At 35.2% G+C, this 21,765-nt stretch overlaps 1 pseudogene; it reads right to left on the reverse strand.

Moving 5' to 3' along the window:
• Window positions 1–1,343: 1,343 nt before the first annotated feature.
• LOC137241637 (NADH-ubiquinone oxidoreductase chain 4-like) lies at window positions 1,344–10,481 on the reverse strand (annotated as a pseudogene).
• Window positions 10,482–21,765: the final 11,284 nt, after the last annotated feature.

The raw sequence follows: 21,765 nt of genomic DNA on the forward strand, positions 1-21,765 counted from the left end.
GTAAATGTAACAATTGTTGCCAATGCCTTCTCGTCCAGCAACTCCCACGCCGTTTTCTCATCAGCCGTCATTGAATCTTCTAATTTGGTCTGTCCATTGACCACTATCCAAAAACCGCCATGTACCAAAACGCTGCGCATTTGAACGCACCAGGAGTCATAATTCGAGTCATCCAATTTGTCGATCGAATAAAGTGACGAAGCCATTATAAAAATTCGCGATTTTATTTGCAACCATACATATAGAAAAACTAGCACAATTCAGATTGCGAGCCTGGGCCCATAACTTGATGAAAAACGATTTGTTTAAACGCAGTGAATGAATTTTATTGACTGAAAAAATCTTATTAATTTTGTACAAAAGTCATTCAGGAAAAACATTGCTTACTAAGATGTAATTATAGTATTGTAATTCAAGTACGAAAGTACAAAGTATATAGGTACATTTTTTAATAAAATGAAAACACATGCAAATCATCCATTCCATTTAGTAGATTTTAGTCCTTGACCTTTAACAGGAGCTATTGGAGCAATAACTTCAATATCAGGACTAGTAAAATGGTTTCATCAATATGATATTTCATTATTTTTATTAGGAAACATTATTACAATTTTAACTGTTTATCAATGATGAAGAGACATCTCACGAGAAGGAACATTCCAGGGACTTCATACATTACCTGTAACACTAAGATTACGATGAGGAATAATTTTATTTATTTTATCAGAAGTTTTATTTTTTTATCATTTTTTTGGACTTTTTTTCATAGAAGATTAGCCCCATCAATTGAATTAGGTATTTGATGACCAACTATAGGAATTAAACCTTTTAACCCTTTCCAAATTCCTCTATTAAATACTATTATTTTATTAACATCAGGGGTAACAATTACATGAGCTCACCATAGATTAATAGAAAATAATTATTCACAAACAACACAAGGATTATTTTTTACAATTTTATTAGGAATTTACTTTAGAATCCTTCAAGCTGATGAATATATTGAAGCCCCATTTACAATTGCAGATTCTATTTACGGTTCTACATTTTTTATAGCCACAGGATTCCATGGAATTCATGTATTAATCGGAACAACCTTTTTATTTATTTGTCTAATTCGCCACTTAAACTATCATTTTTCAAAAAATCATCATTTCGAATTTGAAGCAGCTGCCTGATATTGACATTTTGTAGATATTGTATGATTACTATTATATATTTCAATTTATTGATGAGGAAGTTAATAATTAGTTAATTAATATGTATATATATCTATGTAATATAATTATATATTTGACTTCCAATCATAAAGACTACTAACAGCAGTAGTATAGATAATTTATTTAATCTTAACAATAATAATATTAATTATAATTATCACAACAATTATTATAAATATTGCATCTATTTTGTCCAAAAAACCTTAAGAGATCGAGAAAAATGCTCACCATTCGAATGCGGATTTGACCCTAAATCATCCTCACGTTTACCGTTCTCTTTACGATTCTTTTTAATTACCATTATGTTTTTAATCTTTGATGTAGAAATTGCATTAGTTTTACCTATAATCATAATTATTAAATTTCCAATATTTTTTATATGAACTATTACTTCAATTACATTTATTTTTATTTTAATTATTGGACTTTATCATGAATGAAACCAAGGAATATTGAATTGATCAAAATAATTATATAATAAATAAGGTTGTAGTTAAAAATAACATTTGATTTGCATTCAAAAATTATTGATCCTTCAATCTACCTTGAATAATGAAGCACTTTTATTGCATTTAGTTTCGACATAACCTTAGGTAATATTTATACCCTTATTCATAATATTAAATATTATTCATAATATTAATTGAAGCCAAAAAGAGGCTTATCATTGTTAATGATAAAAATGAGATCATAAACTCCAATTAAAGAAGTATTATGAAGAAAAAGCTGCTTACTTTTATATTTTAATGATTTAATTCCATTTATACTTCTATAATTTATATAGTTTAATAAAAACATTACATTTTCATTGTAAAATTAAAAAAATTTTTTTTATAAATTTCATTATTATTGCTATAATTTATTCACTACATATATATTCAAACATTTTTTTAATTACCCTAACAACTTCAATGTTATACTCTAAATTTAAGCTATTTGAATAAAACAATAATAATACAATTATTAACATAATAATTCAAAAAATAAATAATATTAAATAAATTTTTAAATTATTATTATGAAAAACAAAAAGTAATTGAGAGTATTTAATTAAATTATTATATAAATTTTGACTACCTACAAATTCAGATCAACCTTGATCAAAAGATATATAGACTATATTCCCCAATACTAAAGGATAATTAATTAATCCATAAGTAGAAATATAAGGTATAAATCATATTGAACCAAAATAATTAATAACTAAATAATTATTTAAAGACTTATTAAAATAAAATAAAGAAACATTAGAAACTATATAACCCAATACCCCTCCTAAAATACAAATAAATAATGTTATAAATTTTATATAAAAAGGTAAACAAACCATATAAGGAGTAACAAATAATAATCATCTCAACATTCTACCCCCTAAAATTCTTATAATTACTAATCCTATTATACCTCGAAGCATAATTCATCCCTCATCATTTAATATATTTAAAGAACCACAATTTAACTCACCAATTATTGAATAATAAATTAAACGAAATGAATAACATACAGTTAAACAAGTTGAAAAAAATACAAAAAATATCTAAAAAAATTAATATAATTTATAGAAAATATTTCTAAAATTATATCCTTAGAATAAAACCCAGCTAAAAAAGTATCCCACATAAAGCTAAATTTACAACATTAAAACAAGTTGAAGTAAAAGGTATAAAACTTCTTAACCCCCCTATCAATCTTGAGAATTATTCATATTATGAATAATAGCACCTGCACACATAAATAACAATGCTTTAAATAAAGCATGAGTTAATAAATGAAAAAAAGCCAATTTTATAAAACCTATTGATAAAATTCTTATTTTTAAACCTAACTGACTTTAAGTAGATAATGCAATAATTTTTTTAAATCAAATTCAAAATTAGCACCAACTCCAGCTATAAATATAGTTAATTCAGATAATAATAATAAAAATGCATCTTAATAAAGAACCCGATAATAAAATATTAAACCGAATCAATAAATATACTCCTGCAGTTACAAGAGTTGAATAATGTACTAAAGCAGAAACAGGAGTAGGTGCAGCTATTTGCTGCAGATAATCAAGAAGAAAAAGGAATTTGAGCTCTTTTAGTCATAGCTGCTAATATAATTAATAATATTACAACATTTATCTCAAAACCATTTTTTATAAATTCTAAATAAAAAATAAATCTTCAACTCCCATAATTTAATATTCGAGAAATAGCTAATAAAAAGGCAACATCACCAACACGATTTGATAACACTGTTAATATCCCAGCATTATAAGATTTCAAATTTTGAAAATAAATTACTAAACAATAAGAAACTAATTCGAATCCATCACAACCCAATAAAATTCTAATTAAATTATGAGAAATAATTAATAACATCATTGATATAATAAATATAAAAACTAATATGTCCCATAGGCAGCATGGGTTCCGGAAAGGTCACTCCACAATAGATGACATAGCCGAGGTTATAAATGCGGTAAGGAAAGCCGAAACCGCGTGCCACCAAGTTAGGCCGGTTGTCTTACTGGTCACGCTGGACGTGAAAAATGCCTTCAATTCCGTCAGGTGGGACGATATGCTCGAGGCGCTGAAACACTCTTTCAAGGTACCTCCTTATCTACAAGCCATATTAGGGGACTACCTAAAAGATCGCTGGCTCACGTACGAAACAAACCAAGGTCAGAGAAAGGTGAGGATAACAGGCGGAGCAGCCCAGGGATCGGTGTTAGGTCCCGACCTCTGGAATGCTTCGTATGACAGCCTCCTTCGTTTGCACATGCCAGAGAGTGCTTTTCTTGTCGCTTTCGCAGACGACGTGGCTGCCGTAATTACAGCACGGAACTGCGAGCTGGCGCAGCTTAAATTAAACCAAGTAATGCGCGGTGTAAATAGATGGATGAGTGACCGTGGACTTCAGCTCACGACAGCGAAAACTGAGATCGTAATCCTCACGAAGAGACGAATTCCCACCATTACGAATATGATGGTTGGAGAACAACAAGTACAAACACGCAGCTCCACGAAATACCTTGGGGTGAGGCTAGATAGCAAACTAACCTTCTCGGAGCACTTTCAAGGAGCCTGTGAGAAAACTGCACGTACCATAGGATACTTAAGTCGATTAATGGCAAACACAGGCGGGCCAAGGCCATGTATAAGAAAGCTGCTTGCTTCCGCTTCGGATTCTATACTCTTGCACGGCGCAGAAATTTGGGCGGATGCAATGAAATTCCGAAAGTATCGAGCAGCTATTACTTATGTCCAACGCAGAGGGGCGCTACGAATTGCCTCAGCTTACCGCACGGTATCCGCAGACGCAGTTCTTGTTATTGCGGGAACCATACCGATATATCTTCTCGCTGAGGAGAGGAAATCAATTTACCACCTCCGAGGAGAAGTACGTAGAGATGTTGCTGCCGCGCAGGCGCGAAAAGATTCTATCCGACGCTGGCAACAGCAATGGAGCTGCAGCACTGCAGGCAAGTGGACCAGGGAACTGATTCCCGAGCTGGAGCCATGGTTAGAACGGCCACATGGAGAGGTCGACTTCTACCTGACACAGTTTTTAAGTGGCCACGGCTACTTCCGGGAATACCTCCACAGGATGGGCAAGGTTGAAAATCCGAATTGCTTATACTGTGGGCTCATAGACGACGTACGCCACACCTTTTTCGAATGCGATCACTTCGCACAGCAACGAAGAAGGGTGGAAGTAACACTAGGCGACCTATCCCCGGGCAGTGTCATCCATAAAATGACCTGCGGAAATGATAGATGGGATATGGTCAGCAGATATGCAAGGAATATTCTCCTCGCTAAACGGCAAGATGGTTGCTTAGCCCAATAACGTGAGAGTAGCCAAAGAGCTCACGTAGCGCGCTTCCGTGCCCGAAGTTATGCTAAACGCGGTCCCAGGTGCGGAAAATGCGCGGGCCGTGGGAGGTTAGGTTTTAGTGGGTAGACCAGGAAGAAAAAGAAAGGGAGTCCTACACTCGGAGAGGCTCGCTGCTACAGAGAGTAGCACCGAGGCTTAAAAACCCGGTTAGTGCATAAAGCATTTCCTCCTTCCACGTAACAAAAAAAAAAAAAAAAAAAAAAAAAAAAAATAAAAACTAATATAATAAAACGATTAATATTTAACTCACTTATTATATACTCTTTTCTCTAAATAACAAAAACGAAATCATTATTACAAAAGATATAAATAATAATCTTATTCAATCAAATAAAAACGTTAAAAAATTCTAGAAGAATTTAATATAATAATTTCTCACTCCAAAAAATGAATTAAATCCTTTAATAAAAAATTTAAACTTATAAAAAAAAAATAAAAATCTAAACTCAATTAATAATAAAAATCCAATATTACTAATAGATAATTTTTTCACAATTTAAAATGATTAAATCATATCATTGACATCACAAATCAATATTTTAATTAAACTATTTAAATTATCTTAAAATAAAAATGTACGCATATCTCTTTTTAAAATCAATATATTTAATGGAAATCAATGTAAAAACAAAAGAAGATATTCTCGAATTTTCCCCAATCTAAAAGAATATAAACCAGAAAAATATTTCCCATGCTGAGTATAAGCATATAAATATAAAGTGTAACAAGCCCCAAAAAAAGATATTAATGATGACATAATTATACTTAACTAAGATCAGCTGGTGGATGCTGAGCTCAGGGCTCCACCGGGGTCACAAGGTGGCGGATCGTGAACGGTCTCTGGTAGGTTAGCTGCGAATAACCAATAAGCAGTCCCCGACCAAGAGCGACCATAGGGGAGGGCGTGGCGCAAAAGGCCACACATACCCAATGAATATTAGTGGCAGGGCGAGTGGGTGCCGCCCTAAAACTTCAATAAGCATCCTCAGGATCGAGCCCAGTAAGATCCTGACGGCGACAACTGGAAAATGTTAAGGAAAAGATTGCTATGGGCTGGCCTGGATGGTATTCTACCACCTTAGTAGCCGAGGGTGACACCTCGTCGAAACGGCTGGTGGGATAACATCGTCTTCGTCTCCGTCTCGTTAAAACCTTGGCAGGTCTCCAAGTACGTTCGAAGCCACGTCACCATTAAGTTGGCGGTGCAGGCTCAGTTGAGACTACTCCTGAATTACGCCGGGTTCTGGCTCTGAACACAGACTCTCATAAGGACCTGTGTCAACCCTCGTTTGGCCCCCCTTCACATGGAAAGATAACTCCGGGAATCTAAAACGGCGACTGCACATGGGACGGAGATAGCGGCTTGGAGCGCAGACCCAACTGAAAAGAAATGAGCCAAACAATCGAAATGCTAAAAGTAACGAGGTTAATGATAGCGGCGTAACCGCTTTTCAAATGAGCAGCAAGGTGCTCCGATCACCGGTGTTAAAAGCCGCTACCAATGCGACAATAGCACCAGCAGATAAACAAAGTGGTGGGTCAGCAATGGCCAGGGAAACCCCACGACGAACGCAAGGGGGGACAAAAGCTAGGGAAAACAGTAGGAAGGTAGACGCCACCCCATCTACCCCTGGACAGCAAGGTGACGGCAATGACGGGCGGGAAACCTCCGAATGCGGTGCAACACCGGGGAGGACAAGTCAAGTTGACCTCCTCGAGTATGCAAGAGTTGTGCTGCGCAGCATGCAGGCTGCTGCGGCCAAACAGAAAAATGTGTCGATGGACATAAAGAACGGCATGGCACAACTTGAAGAAAGCGCAGAGTACACCGAACCAAAGTCGCTCCTGGGAACAAAAGAGCACGAACGAACTCTGGCTCGCAACCGGGGGCCTATGGAGGCCAAGAAAAAGTGCGATGAGGGTTCTGCGAAGACAATCTCGGGCGAGGCCTGGACGACCGTAAGGAACCGGAAAGCCAAACCACGCCCTGAGAGAGAACAAAGGACACCACCTCTGCAAGCCAAGAAGGCAAAAAGAAAAGGCAAGCCCAGAAACAGACGGGCCGCAACTTTCGTAGTTAGACCAGCCCAGAGAAAGAACTACGCCGAGGTCGTAGGAGCCATCCGGGGCGAGCTTCGGCCTGAAGATACAGGGACGATCATACGCTCGGTCCGAAAAACCAGATCCGGGAGTGTACTTATCGAAACTGCACGTAGCGGCGATAAATCAGTGTTCATCCAAGCGATAAGAAGCGCTGTTGGAGAAGCGGGCGAAACCAAGCAGCTTACACGGCGAATGCGGATAGAGGTGCTGGGCATGGACTGTCTGGCAACCGTCGAAGAAGTTGCCGAGTCTGTTAGGAAAGCTGTTGGTGGGGAAATGACGGGACAGGTCCATGTGTCTATTTTCTCGGCAAAGCGGCGTGAACAGAAAATGGCAGCCATTGAAGTGGACGAAGCTGTTGGCGTCCTATTACTAGCCAAGGGCAAGATCTGTATCGGCTGGCTGCAATGCAGGCTACGGACACCAAAAAGCAGACTGCAAAGGCCCTGATAGCAGCAGTGCTTGCTGGAAGTGCGGACAGAGTGGCCACCAGGCCTCGGCATGCACGGAAACTCCAAAGTGCTTTTTATGCCAGTCAGAGAAGGTCGATTATCTTCCCGGGTCTGGAGCATGCAGCACCTTCAGGGAGGCACTCGCTGCCGCAAAGGCCAAACAGGCGCGCAAGTGACCAAGTTCATCCAAGGCAACCTGAACCGAAGCAGGTTAGCCGATAGTCTGCTGGACCAACTGGTTCTTGAAAACAGAGCCAGCTATGCAATCATAAGCGAACCTTATAGAGTCAGGAGTGACTGGCACGTAGACTTAACAGGTGCTGCTGCGATCTGGATCCTAGACGCTGGCACCGACGTACGAAGCCGTGTTGTCGGAAAGGGCTACGTACGCGTACAGTGGCGCACACCACACTAGTGAGCTGCTACCTGTCCCCAAACGATCAAATTCAAGGGTTTAAAGATAAGCTAGAACTACTCGAAGACGATTGGCGTGATGAAACCGGTAACGTGGTCGTCGCTGGAGATTTCAATGCTAGAGCTGTTGATGGGGAATGCCTCAGACTAACTCCAGACGAAGGCTATTGCTAGAGATGGCAGCCCGACTTGGATTGGTCATTCTGAATACCGACACGACCACGACATATCGGCGACCAGGCTTTGGACACTCTATCCCTGATATTACATTAGTATCGAAAAACCTGCTGTCAAAGGCGGCTGGATGGAGGGTGATGGAGGATCTCACGGGTTGTGACCATAACTACATCACCTTCCATCTTAATGACTCAGGGCAAAGTCGGACAGGGAGACCGCCCCGTATGAAAACAAAATGGGACGTCTCTAAGGTTGACGCTGCAAAGTTCTCCGCTGTTGTAGAAGCGAGCGCACGATAGATAGTCGACAGTGCTGAAGTGGCGAACGCTACGGTAGAAGCCACAATGCGTTGCCTGAACCACGCATGCAAAACCTCAATGCCACGAAAAGGGCTTAGGAGAGGTAAAAAACAAGTGCACTGGTGGAGTAGTGAAATCGCCGAACTACGCAGGGTATGCCACAGAAAGCGAAGGCTGGAAACCCGCGCGCGCAGCAGGCCTGACGAGCTAGAGCATGCGGAAGCATACAAGAGAGCAAAAAAGGTTCTCTCTGCCGCCACAAAGCAAAACAAACTTGATAGCTGGAAAAAGCTTTGCAAAGAAGATGATCGTGATCCTTGGGGACAAGGGTATAAAATAGTAATGGGGAAATTCCGCCCACCGAACCAAACGATGTATGAGGGAAAGATGCGAAGTATAGTAGATGCCCTGTTCCTCACTCGCACAAGCAGAGAGGGTGACCACGTCACCCACGAAAACCACGACGTGCAGCCGTTCAGTGAAGGTGAGCTAAAAGCGGCCCTACACAGAATGAAGCCCGGTAAAGCGCCAGGACCGGATGGGATACCAGCTGAAGCAATAAGAATGGCTGCTATGAGCAGTCCTGAGCTGCTGCTTCATATGTATAACAAATGCCTGGAAGCCAGGATCTTTCCTACAAGGTGGAAGACAGCGCACCTCGTGCTAATGCCGAAAGGCAAGGGAGACCGGAACTCCCCGTCGTCTTTTCGAACATTATGCATGCTCGACACGGCCGGGAAAATGATGGAAAGCCTCCTTAAACAACGGCTGATAGCAGCCATTGAAGTTGGAGGTGGTCTATCCCATCCAACCAAGATCAACTAATAATTCTATTTAATAAAGAAATTTCTCCTAATAAATTTAATGATCGAGGAGCAGATATATTACAAATGAACAATAAAAACCATCATCAAGTTATTGAAGGCATAAAGTTTAATAAACCTTTATTAATTAATAATCTACGACATCCTAATCGCTCATAAGGAATATTTGCCAAACAAAATAAACCAGATGAACAAAGACCATGAGCAATTATTAATAAATAAGCACCAGATAACCCTCAACATTTTAATTTTAGAATACCTCTTAAAACAATTTTTATATGAGAACAAGAAGAATGGGCATTTAAAGATTTTAAATCAGTTTGACGTAAACAAACTAAACTAATTAAAAATCCCCCAACTAATCTAATTCTAATAAAAATATAATTATACTTAAACCCACTAAATTGCAAAAATGAAAAAATTCGTAATAAACCATAACCCCCTAATTTTAACATAATTCCTGATAAAATTATTGAACCTGAAACAGGAGCCTCTACATGAGCTTTAGGTAATCATAAATGAACTAAAAATATAGGTATTTTTACTAAAAAAGACATAATTAATGATAAATATAACAAATCATAATTAAATAGATATTTATATAAAAAATAAAAATTTAAATTTATAAAAATATTATATAAATAAAAAATACTAATTAATATAGGCAAAGAAACAAACAAAGTATAAAATAATAAATAAATTCCAGCTTGTAAAGGTTCAGGTTGGTAACATCAACCCAAAATTAAAAATAATTAATATACTTTCAAAAAATAAATAAAATATAAATAAATTTATTGAACTAAAAATTAAAATTAAAAATATTAATAAAACTAAAATATTTAATAAAAATAAATTCTTATAATTATCTAATTTATTGATAATATAACTAGCATTTAATATAAGAATACAAATCTAAACTCTTAATAAAATTAACCCATTTGAAAGAACATCTATACCTAAAAAATAAGAAATATTCATAAAACAATTAAAACTAAAATTAAATAAAATTATTATAAACATTATTAAAAATAATAATAACTGAGCCGTTCAATAAAATTTGTTTATAAAACAAATACGAAATATAAAAATTAACATAAATATAAATTTTAAAATTATAACAAATTAAAAGATTGAAAATAATCATTACTATAAGTTCGAATTAGTGAAACTAAAATTGAAAGACCTAACAACCTAACCTTCACAAACTCTATAAACTAAAAATAAAATTCTAAAAAATATTTTATAATCTATTAAATATAAATTTATAAACAATATAAAAAATAAACTCAAAACAATATATTCTAATCTCAACAATATTGATAACAAATGTTTACTATTAGAAAAAAAAATTAAAACTCCAATTAAAAATAAAATAAAAGGTAATATTCAATATAAAATTATTAGCATTAGTTTTAATAGTTTAATAAAAACATTGGTCTTGTAAATCAAAAATAAATTTTTTTTTTAAACTTCAAGAAAAAGGAAACTTCTTTATCATTAATCTCCAAAATTAATATTTTTTATAAACAATTCCTCGTATAATTCAATTAACTTTTTTTATTATTTATATTAATACTATTATATTAATACTATTATATTAATAATTAATTATATTAATAAACTATTTTTTAATTGCATTAATTGCCGTAGTAAAAATTAATAATACATTTTATGGGCCATTACGAATTATAAACTAATGAATAAACCTTTACAAAATCAACATCCTCTAATTAAAATTACTAATAATGCTTTAATTGATTTACCAACGCCTATTAATATTTCAACTTAATGAAATTTCGGTTCATTATTAGGGTTATGCTTAATTAATCAAATTATGACAGGATTATTTATAGCTATACATTACACCGCAAATATTAATTCAGCTTTTGATAGAATTGTTTACTACGAACATTACACGCTAACGGTGCATACTTTCTTTTATTTGTATTTATTTACATATTGGACGAGGAATTTACTATATATCTTATTTTTTTACACCTACATGATTAATTGGAGTTTTAATTTTATTTTTAGTAATAGCAACAGGTTTTATAGGATATGTATTACCCTGAGGACAAATGTCTTTCTGAGGTGCAACAGTATTACAAATTTATTATCAGCAATTCCTTATTTAGGGATAAATTTAGTTCAATGAGTATGAGGAGGATTTGCAGTCGATAATGCTACATTAACTCGATTCTTTACTTTCCATTTTATCTTACCTTTATTGTACTAGCTATAACAATAATTCATCTATTATTCTTACACCAAAGAGGGTCAAATAATCGTATTGGATTAAATTCAAACATTGATAAAATTCCATTCCATCCTTATTTTTCATATAAGGATACTTTGGATTCATTACTATAATTTCAATATTAATATTATTAACATTAATTCATCCATACCTACTAGGACATCCAGACAATTTTATCCCAGCAAATCCATTAGTAACTCCTATTCATATTCAATGAATGAATGATATTTTTTATTTGCTTATGCAATTTTACGATCAATCCCTAATAAATTAGGAGGAGTTATAGCACTAATTATATCAATTGCAATTTTAGCAATTCTTCCATTTTATAACGTAAGAAATTTCCGAGGAATTCAATTTTATCCTATCAATAAAATTTTGTTTTGAATTATAATTATTACAGTAATTTTATTAACATGAATCGGAGCACGACCAGTAGAAACTCCTTATATTATTGTAGGTCAAATTTTAACAATTATTTACTTTGTATACTATCTTATAAATCCCATAATTAATAAATGATGAGATAATTTAATAAAATAGTTAATGGGCTTGAATAAGCATATGTTTTGAAAACATAATATAGAAAAATATTTTCTATTAACTTTACTTAACAAAATTAATTAAATAAAATTTAAAAACAACAACTTAAGCCCAATAAAAAATAATAAATATTTCAAAGAAATTCGTAAAAAACATTTTCAAGCTAAATATTTTAATTGTAGATTTTATATATATAGATGCCTAAAAAAAACAATTACTAAAATTTACCCAAAAACCAAGATCAAAAAGAAAATAGAAGATATAGGACTGTATAGTAAGTATTACAAACAAAAAATTCAAAGCTATTCCGCAAGTTAAGGGATATGATAATGCATACAAAATTCAAATGTATAAGGATTCAATATACGTATGCATGTGTATTTTTTTTTTCTTTTTTCGAGTCACTAATGAGACATGGAAAAAATAAAAACGCCAATATATAACCACACGCCAATATATACCAAAAAAAAATACTATATTAAAAGTATTTATAACTAAAATAAAATCAAAATACGTAGTTTGTGTGTGTGCGTAAAACAAAACTTCAAAAATTCAATTAGATGCCAACCCTATTGAGTGTGACCAAAAAAAACCCATAAATTTTAAGACGCAATTACAAAAAAAAACAAAACTTTTACTAAACGCCAAAAATAAAAAAAGAATATCAAATTTGAAATTTGCAAAGAAAATCACTACTGAAACTGAATATATACGACTGCAAACCCCACTTGCCGGCAGTGTTGGACTCCCAGTAAGGTAGCTTAAACAGCTCGCCACGACCTCCTACTAACGTCCGTCTTCTAGCTAAGTGTGATAGTGTCATACCAGGTACCACTTAGTGCAGCTGTAGAAACCAGAAGAAGGAACCCTGGCATACCCACTCAGCTACTCCCTATACCTTTGTCATGATGCCACATGTCGACCAGGCGAGCCCAATCGGCGTTGCCATCATGACAGTCCCCGTCCTAAGTCGGAAGAAGGAAATAGGGATTGAGATCGTAAGGACAAGAAAGATCTAATAAAAAAAACTATGGAAGGAAAGTAAAACAACGGATTAAGAAATTTAAAAGTAACAAATTGGATTTAAGTAATCAAAAGAAAAATGGAAATTTGGAATTTAAATTAGGAAATAATTAACTAACTGGGAAATGTGGGAAATGAAAATTTGATCGGGCTATTAACGTTGGGAATACAAAAATTAAAAACTGAAAGAAAATTTTGGAAACTAAAAGGAATTAAAGCGGATTAATATAGATCAAAAAAAAAAAAAAAACTGAAAAAAATTAACTAAAAATTTAAAAATTACTAAATAAAAAAACAAACAAAAAATATATGCAAAGACAAAAAAAAACTAAAAAGGTTATCGGGCTATTGCGTTGGGCGCCGTTGTTACGTGGCTGACTGTTTCGGAGGTGAGGAGCGGCGGCAGGCAAGTATGCTTGCGGGCCCAGGCTAGCTCGTCGTCTTGGGCGGGGTATTGCACCACCGACCTCACCCGCAGCCACATGAACAAAAAGGGGTTCATACCTGCAATTGTATTGGAAGGGAAGAAGAAGCTTGAACGATGTAAATATACGTGAGGAGTATAGTTAGAAGGGGGAAAGCATAAGGGGAGAAAAAGGTGAAGGCCTTCCCTGTCTACCCTCCCTCTGCAGTGCAACTTGCATCGCACCGTGGGCACGGTGCTGACTCCTATCTACTTACAGTGCCCCCAAACCTAACAACAGTCTGTCCGTCTGTCACTTGGTCATTTTTCCCTACCACTCACCCTCACCTAACCTTGCCACGCACAAGCGCAGCACCAACACCAAAAGTTCAAAACCCTGCATTATTAAAAGCTTGATTTTTTTCTAAACATTCTTAAATTTTATTAACAATTCAATTATTGCTCAGGACAATACCCTAGAACTAGCTATCCTATAGCATGCAAAGAAACCGCTTAAAATTAAATTCCAAAAAAAAAACGAAATAAAATAATAATACACGATTTAAATTCAATCCAATTTAAAAAAATTGTTTGAAAGAAATATAAATAAAAGAGGGAAAGCAAGGGTGTGGTACCTTATAGCCGTAACAATAAGTTTTTTGAGACACCCCAATGTACTATCCTACCAATTTTAAACATACGAAATTCAAACAAAATAAACTAAGAGGGCGCACAAAAAAAAATTCAAGAACCCAAATCCCCGACATACCGCAACAGCTCAAGTAAATATAAAACCAATTTTGTACAAAGTAAAAAGTAGCTCATCAAACTAAAGCAAAAACCAGTTTGGCATATTATAAACAAAATGTGTGTATGTTTGTAGCTATGTATGTACATATATTCCTTATTTTTAGGTTTCCGTCTTCTATTTTCTCAAGAAGATCAGGCATTATATGCTAATATATGTACATACATTCAAATATGTGTATTGGCAAAAATATTGTGCTCAAATTTCACTCACCCATATACTCGTACTCCAACGGCGCCGCTGCAGTTGAGTGGTTTTGCTGAAAAAAAAAATACTCTTAACATACATAAATATCTAGAGGCCACGCCCACAGTAGCCACCCTCAATCACTCAGCCAAGATCACTCGCTCGTGATCTTTAGTAATGAGTGCTTTGGTAGTATTAATTCTACCAACGTGATGGTAAAACGCGAAATAAAAAAAGTATATTTGCCAAAAAAATGTCTATGGTGCTGAAGGCACCCTATCATTATAATTTCGGGGTGTGAGGCTAATAACGTGGTATGTTGGCCGGGGTAATTATTATAATTTTTTTTTTTCAACAATCAAAAAAACTAAAAAAAAATAAAAATAAAAATTCAAAACTCGACAATTTTGAGTTAAGACTACCATACGTAGCCAAAAGAGAAAAAACATGTGCGAAAAATATGTATCTGGTAAGGAAAGATATAAAAAAAGGAACAGAAAGAAAAAATGGAATGTCAGACCAAAAAAACTAAAAAAGACGAAAATGAATAAACGAAAAAAAAGAATAAAATGGGAGCGAGAGTGTCACCATTAGGAAATATGGTGTTAAAATGAATCTCGGCATTTTGTGTTTGCACAAATAAATATTTGGCCCCGGAAACTAAATGACCCCTGTTGACCGTTTCCTACCAAAAGTATGCTCCTCCAGACAATATAAAAAAAGATATAAATAAATGTTATAATATATATAAAATCTACAACAATAATAATGTGCCCCAAATATAATGCCGGAACCGTTCCTCTCTCCGCCTGTGCATGTTGTAGTTGGTAATGCCAAAATATTTGAATGTTGCTGCCAACTTTGTTATGATTAGTGGCTGCCGTTTTTCTTTATTGGTTGTTGTCGTTTCAGATGTTGCCCGCTTTGCCAAAGTTGTATTGGATTTTCGTTTCGAGTGATGTTTTTCCAGTGTTTTTTTGTCGTGTTATCTCCCAAAGAATTTGAGTTGTATGTGGTGTTTTTGCTGTTGTTGTTGTGGTGCGCGACGGCAAATAAAGACTTAGTGTGGTGCTTGTGTGTAGTGAAGATGGGTGTAAATTGTCGTTGAGCGGCGATCGAAGTGTTGATGTAGTGGTTGTTGGACGGTATGTCGCAAAGATAAAAATGTATACAGGTGGTGGTTGGTGTTACGCCGCCAATCTAACAAAATTGTGTTGTTGTCGCCGAGCGGTATGACGCCAATATAATGTAGTTGCTGTTGAGCGGTATGCCGCCAATCAAAAAAAGAGTTGCTATTGTGGTTGTTGCGGCCGTAGGTTGCTAATATAAAAAAATCCTATAGTGGTTGTTGTTGTAGAGTACACCACCAAATTAACAATATAGTGTCTTGCGTGGTTGTTGTTGCCGGGCGGTATGGTGCCAACAGTAAGATGTAATTGTTGTTGGGCGGTACGCCGCCACTATAAAAAAATATGCGATGGCTGTTATGTTATGTCCTAACTGAGCCAGTTCTCGTAGTTGTTGTTGGCTGATACGTCACCAGTATAATGTAGTTTTTGTTGGCTTTGCGCCGCCAATGTATGTGCCCAGTGGGTCTTTTCCAAAGAAAAATCAATTGTGTGCTGAAATTAAATACAAAAGGAAATCTATTTAGAAAATTCAAAGGTAAAAGCGTATCTATGTACATATACATAATTGCCTATGGATTTCTTGTCTGCGTAGTCATATATTCGTCTACATACATATATTTGTATGCAGGGATGTATATGTCGATGCAAGTTTTCTTTTGGCTTGCTCTGGAGATAGGCAAGGCTGAAGCCCCAGCTCCCGCTAAGCATGCCAGGACAAAAAACATAAAAACGGACATGGTCTTACCTCTCATAACATCTGGTTGCAGGAAACTGCTTGCAGCTTTTGGACTGTATCTCGGACACTTTGCGACGCGCACTACTTTTTCGAACATTCGATTTAATTCGCGCACTACACAATTTGTGAACTGTTTCCTTTACGTTTTAAACCGCGCACTTCACTGTTGGTTATTACCACTAGACTTGCACTGGACACTGTTGAAACAAGACTTTGGCCCGGAGACTAATTTTTCTTCTTCTTATAGCCACCGCCGTGGTAAGGAGCGTTACCCAGAAACGGAAAATTTTTACCATTCAATGCCAAACTTTCTTTTCGGCTTTCCCGTATTTCCCAACTATACAATCATGCACTCATACATTCACGCGCGTACCGCCCCACAAAACCAACACCTACACAGATACATTTGGTTCGTGCCTTGACCGCTCACACTGATGCACTCACACGCTCATAGCCTTGCACAAATACATATCCACATACATACCAAGTCAAAACAAATATTTACATAAGTGCATGGCATTCGTCAATTCTGGTAGGCTGTTAGCAACATGGTGGCTGCTTATAACGACATGATGCCAAAGTGCAATACTTCCGCTGCAACATTGTGTTCACTATAGCTACAATGTCAATACGTGATGGATGTTATTAGATTAATGGCAACATTGCGGCTAAGGCACGAACCTGGACACAAAACACATAAATACGTAGACACATATACACGCTGCCACTCATTCGAGCCAGTATGGAGACAGGATGTCGTTAAAGGCTCGCAACCGCCGATGGTGCTCGCACTATGGAGGGTGTGCGTAAAAGGTTTTCACCGCAGCCTGCCAAGTATCATTTTCCGCGTCCAACGTGTGGCCTCGACCCACTACTCAATTCCGGGCCTATTTTTCTTCACGCTTTTAAACTTCTCTACTGACTACCTACAACCTAAATCACTGGGCTAATGCTACTACTTAAACCTATATCACAGATACTACTCTACATATCTAATAGTATACAAAATATCATAGATAGGAAAAGTAGATAAATAAAAAATAAAATAACATATCACACTTGGTAGAAAAATTATGAAAAAAAAATTAATAAAATAAAATATCACAGATCATATAGTCAAGTGGGTAAAAAAAAATAAATGTAAAATAAATAAATAAATAAAATAAAAAAATAAATAAAATAAAAAAATTAAATAAATGCAAAAATAATAAAATAAATAGAAAAGTCAAGAAAATTAAAAATAATTTAATACTATTAACAGAAAAAAGGTTCCGAGGAAATAAAACACACGTTTAACAGCGTTTAGTTTAAGCACGTTTAATGTAATGTATGATGGATAAAATCGTATGTACATATTAAGTGAATATTAGGTGACCTGATATAGCGGCACAAATCAGAGAAGATTTGGAAAAGAACTGTTATGTAGTTGAGTTGCTAATATAGGGTCTTTAATAGGTATGCTCTAACAATCTCCCACTCAACCCAAATACATAAATACATGTCACAACATATAATAGACATATGGTCGATTTAAACTCGAATAATAACAAAAATATTTTCAAGTTACAATTTTAAGTTAAGTAATTTACATGTTCGTATGTTTGTTCTTAAGTAAACATTTTGTTAACAAGTCGGCAACATTTTCTGCCGATGGCACATACATTATATCAATATCATCTGATTCATATTATTCTCTAAGATAATGGTATTTAATATCTATATGTTTACTTCAATTCTTAGTAACTGGATTACAAACAAGAAATTCTACTACCTGGTTATCGCTGTTAATGACCGTTGCAGATTTACAATACTCTGTTAAGCCAAGCTCTGTTAACAGATGACGATAAAAAATTACCTTCTTAGCCCCCTTGCACATGGCTACATATTCAGCCTCTGTTGAGCTAAGTGAAACGCTATTTTGCTTTTCCCAAGCAGTCGGCCCCCAGCAAGAAAAACAATGTAACTGCTATAATATTTTCGGCCAACAATGTTGGATCCCCAGTCAGCATCAGTGAAGCAAGAAAGTGTCCGATCCATTCTGCTGTATGTAAAATTCGCATTAGCCGTATAGATAACGTATGTAGCTAAGCGTGGGGCAGTTAAGGGCGGGCAGTTTAATGTGAGTTATAGGGAAGTAATTTGATGTGCTTGTAGGCGCATGAGTCGTGGCACAGTGGATGACGTACCCCACTCAAACGTTTGGGGTTGCGGGTTCAAAGCCGATTGCAACCAAGCATTTTTTAAATTTTTAATTTTATAAATTATTATTTTAATGGACTGTATTTTATTAAGTTTGTTATTTTTAATGTTATTCATGGTGTATTTAAAACACGGGACGATGCAAAGCATCGGTATACCTTTATTTATTTAATTTATCTTTATTTTAATTTATTCAATTTATTAAGTTTGTTATTTTAATTTTATTTATGGTGTATTTAAAATACGGGACGATGCAAAGCATCGGTACACCTTTATTTATTTAATTTATCTTTATTTTAATGTATTCAATTTATTAAGTTTGTTATTTTTAATTTTATTTATGGTGTATTTAAAACACGGGACGATGAAAAGCATCGGTACACCTTTATTTATTTAATTTATCTTTTGATAATTTTGATTGAGCTTTAGGCCAGATTATTGAATAAAACTTCTTTTTTAGTAGTATTCAAAATATATTTCTTTTTCGATATTTCGACTTCAATCTCAAGTCATCATCAAGAATACATATGGATAATTTGAAGAAGAACCTCCATTTTAAATTAAAAACTAAAACTATGTCTTTAGAATATTTCATAAGCCGGGTGAGAATTTCAGCGCTTGTGAAACAAACGAAAGAAAAAAACTCATAGTTTAAGTCGCTTAAACAGTATGAATAATATCCGGCCTTGATATCACCTCCAGGTACATTAAACCACCAATAAGCGACTGAAAAGTTTTTTCGTCATAAACCTCTTTACAATTTTCATTCGTGCATTTCTCTAATTCAGTTCCAATAGCAAAAGGCGTTGAACTTGGTTTACACTCTGTCATATTCCAAGTTTTCAGAAGCTCAGTTGTATATTTTCTTTGATGAACAGTAATTGGACCTCTCAAACCATCTCTTTCTATTTCTATTCCCATGTAGAATGAAATTGGGCCACGGTCCACAGTATCAACAAACATTTTTAATTATGTTATTACGTCACTCATTCTTGATTGATTTGAGCATGCTAACATCATGTCATCAACATATAAAACCACAATAACAATTTCTCCATTTTTTGACATAATATAAACACATTTGTCTGACAAACATTTATGGAAACCTATACTACACAAAATTTCATTAAACTTTTTATTCCACTGTCTGCCTGCTTGCTTGAGCCCATACAGCGATTTCTTTAATTGCAAATTGCAAACTTTATTTGGCTGATCTTTCTGTACGAACATTTCGGGTTGGTACATATATATTTCTTCGTTAAGAGAACCATTTAAATAAGCATCGACTATATCAATATGATTTACAAGTAATTTATACTGTACCGCAATAGCTAAAATTAATCTTATTGTGGAATGTCTTACGACAGGTGCATACGTTTCGTGGTAGTCAACGTTGCGCTTCTGAAAACAACCTTGCGCAACTAAACGCGCTTTATATTTTTCGACGCTACCATAACACCTCCGCTTCGTTGAAAAAACCCATTTATTGCCAATGACATTTTTACCTTCGGGCTTGCCAACTAAATGCCATGTTTCATTCTTAATTAAAGAGTCGTACTCTGATTTCATGGCTTCCCACCATTTCTCTTTATTTGGACTTTCAAGTGCATCTTTGACTGAAATTGGATCGCAAACAATTGCATTTACAACTTCGTGAGCGGCGTTTTCGTCCATCACAAAGACTTTCCTTGGTCTACCAACCTTTCCAATTCTATTCAGTTTCGGCCTGCCTCTTTTTCTCTTTTCATCAATGTTTGTCGCCTCTGCTTCATCTGATGTACTCTCTTGAGCTTCATTATGAATATTTCCCGTGCATTCGTCATTTCCATCACTTGCATTGCTAGGTATCATTTCATTATTTCCGCCTTGTATACATTCCGATTGTCTATTTTGACTTTCATCTACACTAACAATGTCTTGGCTACGCTCTCGTATATGCACATATTCGTCTACAACAACAGGTGTAGTAAAGCTTTCATTATCAGAAGCTGACGTTGGAGAATCCAGAGACAATTGATTTTGTGGGAGAGATTTCTTTGGTTCGAATGACCAACAAAAATCAATTTACGCCCTTTTGGCTCAAATTTCGACACATTATGCTGCTTTTGTAATGCGACTGCATCACAACCAAACGTTTTTAGATGTGAAACCGATGGCCGATGGTTTCCAACCAAACCATCATTCGTATGGTGTTTTGCCTTGCAAAACTTTTGTAGGAGCGCGATTTCTTAAATAAGTTGCCGTATTCACTGCCTCAGATCATAGACTTTTAGGCCATTTTGACTCTTCTAGCATACAACGACTCATTTCAACTAATGTTCTATTTGCCCTTTCAGCAATCCCATTTTGCTGGGGTTTTATGCTACGGTCGTTTGGTGAACTATTCCATTTTGCTTCAAAAATAAATTAAACTCAGAGCTTAGGTATTCGCTTGTCGCTACGCAAAATTTTGATTTTACAACCAGTTTCATTTTCAGCTTTTAATTTGAATTCTTTAAACGCATTCAGTGCGTCTGATTTATGCTTCAAAAAATACGTACTCACGTACCGTGTAAAGTCATCAATAAAAGTAATAAAGTATACCGATCCACCCTGCGAAGTATTTCGCATCGGCCCACAAATATCCGTATGGATTATTGCCAATTTACTTTTACTCAGAACACTGCGGTATGAACAAAATGGTTTACATGAAATTTTGCATAAAGCGTAAGTTGCGCAAGAGAAATCTTTGGGCATTTTAACATCTAACCCGCGAACCATTTCTTTACTGGACAATGCATATAAGTCACGCGCATTCAAATGACCATATCGTCGATGCCATAAATCAAAATCATTGGGTTTCTCACAACTCATATACGCATATTCTTTTTGTATAAATTTAGCAACAAATATACCATAGCGCTTCTCAGCTAAAAAAAATCAAATTACCGCATTTTTTATAAGCACAAGCTTTGTTCTCAGTGAATTTTACCGAGTTTCCATTACAAATGATTTTGCCCACAGACAAAAAATTAGATTTTAACAAAGAGTACTTTGGTTAGTATAATGTCAGCGTGAGCTTATTTAAGATGTACATTACCTATACCTTTTGCTAAAACGCTTTCTC

This window comes from Eurosta solidaginis, chromosome 2 (assembly GCF_040869045.1).
Source record: "Eurosta solidaginis isolate ZX-2024a chromosome 2, ASM4086904v1, whole genome shotgun sequence".
In the NCBI taxonomy this organism is placed as follows: Eukaryota; Metazoa; Arthropoda; class Insecta; order Diptera; family Tephritidae; genus Eurosta; species Eurosta solidaginis.